Consider the following 8,425-nt stretch of genomic DNA (forward strand, 5'->3'; position numbering starts at 1 on the left):
ATACCCCCTTCGACTGTTCCAGTAGGGCATGGTGGATCTCTATGCCCCAGTGCATGTATATCTTATTTCCTAATTACATGTAAAATTGTATTAATAATAGTGTATATATATGTGTGTGTATATATATATATATATATATATATTTTAACATTTGATTTTAAAACTTTGAATTCCAGATTCATTCCCTTCCTCCCTTGTCACCCACCCTTACTGGGAAGATAAGCAATTCAGTATAGGTTATACATGTGTAGCTAATGCAAAACATTAACATGGTAGATACATTGTAAAAAACTGACTAAATTTCCCTCCCTCCTATCCCACCTCCCACTTGTTCTATTCTTTACTTTGATCCCATCCCTTTTCAAAAGTGGGTGCTTCCAACTTCCCTCCCCCCCAGCCTGCCCGACCTTCCATCATCTCCCCCTCTCATTCCCTTTCCCCCTACTCTCCTGTAGGGTGAGATACCCTATTTAGTGTTTATTTCATTCCCTCCCCGAGCCAAATTCAATGAGAATAAGGTTGACCCATTCCCTTTTGCCTTCCTATTCTTTCCCTCCATTGTAACCATTTTCCCTTGCCTCTTCTATATGAGATAGTTTACCCCATTCTGTCTCTCCCCATCTCCTCTCATTATATTCCTCTCTCACCTCTTAATTTCACCTTTTAAGTATCATCCCTTCCTATTAAATTGGTCCTGTGCACTGTCTATGTATACCTGTAAAAATATATACACACATTCACATATGTATTCATATGCCCATATACCCTCCGATATAGACATATATATATATATGTATATATATATATGTATATATATATATGTGTATATATATATATATATATGTTCCCTTCAATTATTTTCATACTGAGAAAAGTTTTATCAGTTACAATTATTGTTTTTCCATGTAGGAATGTTAATAGTTCAACTTTGATAAGTTCCTTATGATTTCTTTTTCCTGTTTACCTTCTCATGCTTCTCTTGCTTCTTGTATATGAATGTCAAATTTTCTATTCAACTCTGGCTTTTTCATCAAGAATGCTTGAAAGTCCTCTATTTCATTGAATGACCATATTTTCCCCTGAAACATGATACTCAGTTTTGCTGGGTAGGTAATTCTTGATTTTAATCCCAGCTCCTTTGACCTCTGGAATATCATATTACAAAACCTTAGATCCCCCAGTGGAGAAGCTGCCAAATCCTGGGTTATCCTGATTGTGTTTCCACAACATTCAAATTGTTTCTTCCTGGTTTCTTATAATATTCTCTCCTTGATCTGGGAATTTCAGAACCTGGCTATAATAAACCTAGGAGTTTTCTTTTTGGGATCTTTTCCAGGAGGTGATTGGTGTATTCTTTCAACCTCTATTTTGCCCTCTGGTTCTAAAACATCAGGGCAGTTTTCCTTGACAATTTCTTGGAGGATGATTTCTAGGTTCTTACTTTGATCATGGCTTTCAGATAGGCCATTAATTTTTAAATTATCTCTCCTGGATCTATTTTCCAGGTCAGTGGTTTTTCCCATGAGACATTTCACATTGCCTTCTATTCTTTCATCTGTTTGGATCTGTTTAACAGCATCTTGATTTCTCATAATGTCATTAGCTTCCATTTGCTCCAATCTAATTCTGAAGCAATGATTCTCCTCATTGACCTTTTGAGATTCTTTTTCCATCTGGCAAATTTGGCTTTTTAAGGGATTCTTCTCCTCATTGCCTTTTTGAGCCTCTTTTGCCATTTGAGTTAGTCTATTTTTTAAGGTATTATTTTCCTCAGTTAGGCTGTTGACCCTCATTTCATAATTTTCTTGCATCATTCTCATTTCTCTTCCCAATTTTTCCTCTGCTTCTCTTATCTGCTTCTTAAGGTTCTCTATGGCCTGTAACAAGCTCAAATTTTTCTTGGAAGCTTTTGGTGCAAGAATTCTGACTTCACTGTCTTCCTCCTGTTCCATGCTTTGATCCTTTTTGTCCCCCTAATAGGAGTCTAATGTTGGATTGCTTTGTTTCATTTGCTTCCTTTGCCTGCTCATTTTGCCACTCAATTACTTGACTTTTGGGCTTTTGCCACGGTAGGACTCTGCCCTTCCGTTCCTAACATTGGCGTTTTCTCAGCTGCCAGAGGTATTAGTTGGGTGACCTCTCAGAAGCCTCCACACACTCTGGCAAGCTGGTCACACACCCCAGTATCTCTACCCTAGACTGCAATCCAGATACAAGCAGGTTAAAGCAAAAGTGATTACCCCTCAGACTGGTCACTTGGTCCCCCTACATTCTGCAGGCCAGAAGCTGAAGCTGCCATGTGGCAGCAGCTGCACTGCAGCCCTTAGCGGCTTCTTGCCCAGGGGGCAAAAGCCGACACACTCCCAACTACTTGGTCCCAAAGTCCACACTGCACTGACCTCTCACTTTGTCTTTAGTATCGATGTGTTGTTCTGGACTGCCATAGCTGCTGGTGATCTAGAGTCCCTCCAGCCAGCAGCTGGTCAGGCTCGCCCTGGCTCTAAAACCTTGTTGTGGGACTTGGCTCCCAGAGCGCTGTGTTGGACGATTCCTGCCAGCTTGTTGGGCTGTCCTCAGTGGGAGGTTAGCTTCTTTGTGTCATTTTGCGGGTTCTTTAGCTCCAAAGTTTGTTCAGATTCCCCTTTTACATGGATGGGAGGTGGTGGGAGCCAGAGCCGTATGGAGGTACTGTTTCTACTCTGCCATCTTGACTCCCTCCATTTTCTCCTTTGACCCCATCCCTTTTCAAAAATGTTTTCTTCTAACTACCCTATCTTCGAATCCACCCTCCCTTCTATCATTTCCCTTCTTATCCTCTACCCCCCCTATTTTCCTGTAGGGTAAGATACCCAATTGAGTGTGTATATTATTCTCTCTTTAAGCCCAGTTCAATGAGAATAAGGTTGCCCCATTCCCCTTCACTTTCCTGTTCTTCCCCTCCATTGCAACAGTTTTTTCTTGCCTCTTTTACATGAGATAATTTACCCTACTCTATCTCTCCCTTTCTCTTTCTCCCAGCAAACTCCTCTCTCACCTCTCAATTTTATTTTTAGACACCATCCCTTCATATTCAATTCATCCTGTGCCCTCTGTCTATATATACATGAACATGAATATGCCCATACTCATATATATTTATATACACATATACCCTCCTATACATAAAATATATATGTATGTATACATATATATACATATATATTCCCTTCAACTATCCTCATACTGAGAAAAGTCTTATGAGTTACAATTGTTTTTTTTTTCATGTAGGAATGTAAATAGTTCAACTTTAATAAGTTCCTTATGATTTCTTTTTCCTGTTTACCTTCTCATGCTTCTCTTGCTTCTTGTATTTGAAAGTCAAATTTTCTGTTCAGTTCTGGTTTTTTCATCAATAATGCTTGAAAATACTCTATTTCATTGAATAACCATATTTTCCCCTGCAAAATATGATTTCACTAGACTACACTGTCGTTCTTACCCAGCACCAAAGGCAGGGTGTTCCATTAGTTTCCACTGGTGTATTTCACTCTCCTCCCAGTCTCATCCCTGACTTTCTGTATTTCAAAGCCACATCTTCTCTATTGCAATCCTTCTCTACCTATAAGCACCAGCCTTGAAAGTCTGGGACTTCCTTTCTCTGAAATAACTTACACATCCCTGTGCCATGCTGACCCTTCCATATTCTTCTATGAGGTTGGCCTCCTTCTCTCATTGGTGAGTTCCTCCTTGAACCTTCATTTTGTGGAAGCACCCAGGTCAACCTGCCTTTGGTTTTTCCCTGTCCTGTTCTAGATTTGAGAACCATGCCCCAGAGGTAGGTATCCCAGCTTTTTAACTCCCTTTTATGTGTTGTCTTTCCTCCTTAGAATGTAAGGTACTTGAAGACAGGGACTGGTTTTTTATCTCTTTGTGTTTGTTGAACACCCTGCCTTCGGTGCTGGGTAAGAACGACAGTGTAGTCCAGTGAAATCATATTTTGCAGGGGAAAATATGATTATTCAATGAAATAGAGTATTTTCAAGCATTATTGATGAAAAAACCAAAACTGAACAGAAAATTTGACTTTCAAATTTTTATGCTTGATACTTAGCACAGTGTCTAGAACATGGCCCACATTTAATTAATGACTAATAAATAAAAGAAGTCATTAATTTCATGCTGGTGCCTTGGGCTGCCCTTTTTCTTCTTGCAGGGGACTCTTCCTGCCTATAGGTGATCAAAGAGACATCATTACATCATGGGCAGATCTCCTGACCTAACCTCTTCCTGAGGACAAAGGATCAAAGAAATGTCATTTCTAGCTTGTAGGGTACCTTTCTGCTTTTAGGAAATCAGAGCATCTTTCCATCACTCAGGTCTCCTGATTTGGCCTCTTCCTGACTGCTGGGGATCAGAGAGAGCTGCTATTCCATCATGTGCCTGTCCCCTGGGCTGGCATCTATGGGCTTAGAAGGAGCCCATTCTGCCTAGAGAGGACAGAGATATACTATTCCTTTCTGCTCCTCCCCCCAACCCCTGTCCTGTCATGTCTGCAGGAATAGGAAAAAAAGAAAAAAACAACAACACTCTTCTATTAGCTGTCCTCACTGGTCCCCTTGTGTAAACTGCCTAACACCCTTGTAGAATGCCACCTTAAGGCTAAATTTGTAGCAATATTAATAACCCTCCTGAACCCATTCAGCAATGTTTAACAAATTCCTACTTCCCATCTCAGTAATCCGGAATCCCCAGCTGTCATAATACAAATCCTGTTCTCCACCTCTCACTATCTTCTCCCTAAATTCAACTTTCCTCCACCAACCCCACAATATTTCAAAATTCTGGTAGTTGTATCTACTGACCTCCAGGATACTCTTCTTTCCTTAATGAAACCAGTACCTGGTTCACAATCTTTCTTTCTTTTTTCTTTTTTTTTTGATGCTTCTGATTTACATCATTCGTTTCCACCAGATTTTGAGTTACAAATTTTCTCCCCGTACCCACCGCCACAAAATAGCAGTCCCACAGGATATCCCCTGATCCAATCTGCTCTCTCCCACATCCTCTCCCATACCCCTTTCGACTTTTCCAGTGGACCTCTATGCCTCAGTGCCTGTACATCTCATTTCCCAATTACATGTAAGATGGTATTAATAATAGTATATATATATATGAATATATATATATATACACACACACATATATATATATACATACACATATTTGAATATTTGATTTTAAAACTTTCAGTTCCGGATTCATTCCCTTCCTTCCTTGTCACCCACCCTTACTGGGAAGATAACCAGTTCAGTATAGGTTGTATATGTGTGGCTAATGCAAAACAATAACATAGTAGATATTGTAAAAGACTGACTATATTACCTTCCCTCCTATCCCACCTCCCACTTGTTCTATTATCTACATTGATCCCGTCCCTTTTCAAAAGTAGGTGCTTCCAATTTCCCTCCCCCCTAGCTTGCCCTCTCTTCCATCATCCCCTGTCTCATCCCCTTCCCCCCTACTCTCCTGGAGGGTGAGATATCCTATTTAGTGTATATTTCACTCCCTCCTCAAGCCAGATTCAATGGGAATAAGGTTGACCCATTCCCTTTTGCCTTCCTATTTTTCCCCCTCCATTGTAACCATTTTCCCTTGCCTCTTCTGTATGAGATAGTTTACCCAATCTGTCTCTCCCCATCTCCTCTCATTATATTCCTCTCACCTCTTAATTTCACCTTTTAAGTATCATCCCTTCCTATTAAATTGGTCCCATGCCCTCTATCTATGTATAACTGTAAACATATATACACACATTCACATATGTATTCATATGCCTATATACCCTAATATATAGACATGTGTGTATATTTCTAATCCCTTCAACTACTAAGAAAAGTTTCATCAGTTACAATTATTGTTTCCATGTAGGAATGTTAATAGTTCAACTTTGATAAGTTCCTTATGATTTCTTTTCCCTGTTTACCTTCTCATGCTTCTCTTGCTTCTTGTATCTGAATGTCAAATTTTCTGTTCAACTCTGGTTTTTTCAGCAAGAATGCTTGAAAGTCCTCTATTCCACTGAATGACCATATTTTTCCCTGAAATATGATACTCAGTTTTGCTGGGTAGGTAATTCTTGGTTTTAATCCCAGCTCCTTTGACCTCCGGAATATCATATTCCAAAAGCTTTGATCCCTCAGTGGAGGAGCTGCCAGATCCTGGGTTATCCTGATTGTGTTTCCACAATATTCAAATTGTTTCTTCCTGGCTGCTTGTAATATTCTCTCCTTAATCTGGGAATTTCAGAAACTGGCTATAATATTCCTAGGAGTTTTCTTTTTGGGATCTTTTTCAGGAGGTGATCGGTGGATTCTTTCAACCTCTATTTTGCCCTCTGGTACTAAAATATCAGGGCAGTTTTCTTTGAGAACTTCATGGAGGATGATTTCTAGGTTCTTACTTTGGTCATGGCTTTCAGGTAATCCAATAATTTTTAAACTCTCTCTCCTGGATCTATTTTCCAGGTCATTGGTTTTTCCCATGAGATATTTCACATTGCCTTCTATTCTTTCATTTGTTTGGATCTGTTTAAAAGCATCTTGATTTCTCATAAAATAATTAGCTTCCATTTGCTCCAATCTAATTCTGAAGCAATGATTCTCCTCATTGAGCTTTTGAGATTCTTTTTCCATCTGGCAAATTTGGCTTTTTAAGGCATTCTTCTCCTCATTGCCTTTTTGAGCCTTCTTTGCCATTTGAGTCAGTCTCTTTTTTAAGGCATTATTTTCCTCAGTCAGGCTGTTGACTCTCATTTCATAATTTTCTTGCATTGTTCTCATTTCTCTTCCCAATTTTTCCTCCACTTCTCTTATCTGCTTCTTAAGGTCCTCTGTGGCCTGTAACCAGCTTGTATTTTCCTTTGAAGCCTTTGGTGCAGGAGTTCTGACTTCACTGTTTTCCTCCTGTTCCATGCTTTGCTCCTTTTTGTCCCCAAAATAGAAATGTAATGTTGCAATCTTCTGTCTGCTTTGTTTCCTTTGCCTGCTCATTTTGCCACTCAATTACTTGACTTTTGGTCTTTTTGCCACAGTAGGACTCTGCCACCAGACAGGGAGCTTTTGTCCCAAACGCTGGGTTTTTCTCAGCTGCTGGTGGTATTAGATGAGTGCCCTCTCTGAGACCTTCACACACTCTGGTAAGCTGGACACACACACCAGGACCTCCACCTAGACTGCAATCCAGATCCAAGCAGGTTAAAGCAAGAGCGATTACCCCTCAGACTGGTGCTTGGTCCCCCTACACTCTGCAGGCCAGGAGCTGAAGCTGCCACGTGGCACTGGCTGGCTGTGCTGGTGTCTCAGCGGCTTCTCACCCCAGGGGTAAAAGCCACGCACTCCCACTTACTGGTCCCAAAGTCCAGACTGTACTGACCTCTCACTTTGTCCTTTGCATCTATGTGTTGATAAATCTGGAAACGGCCACAGCTGCTGCTGATCTGGAATCCCTCTGGCTGGGGGCTGGTCAGGCCTTCCCTGGGGCTAAACCCTTGGTGTGGGGCTGGGCTCAGTTCCCAGAGCGCTGCACTGGATTCCTACTGGTCTGCTGGGCTGTCCTCAGCAGGAGGTTAGCTTCTCTCTGTCATTTTGTGATGACATCTGCATCTCCAAAGTTTGTTTAGAGTCCCCTTTTTACATGGATTGGGGAAGGTGGAAGCTGGAGCCGCAGGAAGGTTGTGGTTTTACTCTGCCATCTTGGCTCTGCCCCACACAATCTTTGTTTCCTCAGGAACTCCTGCTTTCATACTAGGGGACAGTTAGATAGATAAGTATGTATGTATATATGTGTATGTATGTATATATATATATATGTGTGTGTGTGTGTGTATGTGTAGAGAGAGATACACTCTCCTAAACACCTTAACCTCCCAGTTTCTCAACTTGTTCATTTCCTATGACCTACTCTTCTACCTCACACAAAAGATGCTGACAATCTTGATCTTGCCATCCTTTCAAAATGTTCTACTTCCATGTTTGCAAACTTTAAAATTATGTTATCTGTCTGTGTGACCTTGAGCAAGTCACTTAACTCCAATTGCCTTGCCCTCCCCCCTTCAAAAAGCAAAAAGAAAAAAAAGAAAACAATTACCTTATCTGATTACAATCAGTTGTGATTCCACCTCTCCCTCTGCCTTGCAAGCTCAAATCTTGTTCTTTTTTCTATACCATGGTTTCTAATTCCTCAATTCCTTTCTTCTTTCCTTCATCATCACCCCTGCTTTCCTTCTTGACCCTTGAGTACTCTCCTCTTTTCTTTAATGCTTTTTCCCCTAATCCTATCACCAATCTTGCTCTACCAAACTTCAGCCCTGAAGTACTCTTCACTCCAAATGGAGATGAAGAAAATCATGAATGCATGTTGACCAGGTCCACTACAAATTCATGTTACA

The sequence above is a fragment of the Petaurus breviceps genome, unplaced genomic scaffold (assembly GCF_028583685.1).
Source record: "Petaurus breviceps papuanus isolate PSGF00001 unplaced genomic scaffold, PetGlider_PUasm1.0 229, whole genome shotgun sequence".
NCBI classification, from domain to species: domain Eukaryota; kingdom Metazoa; phylum Chordata; class Mammalia; order Diprotodontia; family Petauridae; genus Petaurus; species Petaurus breviceps.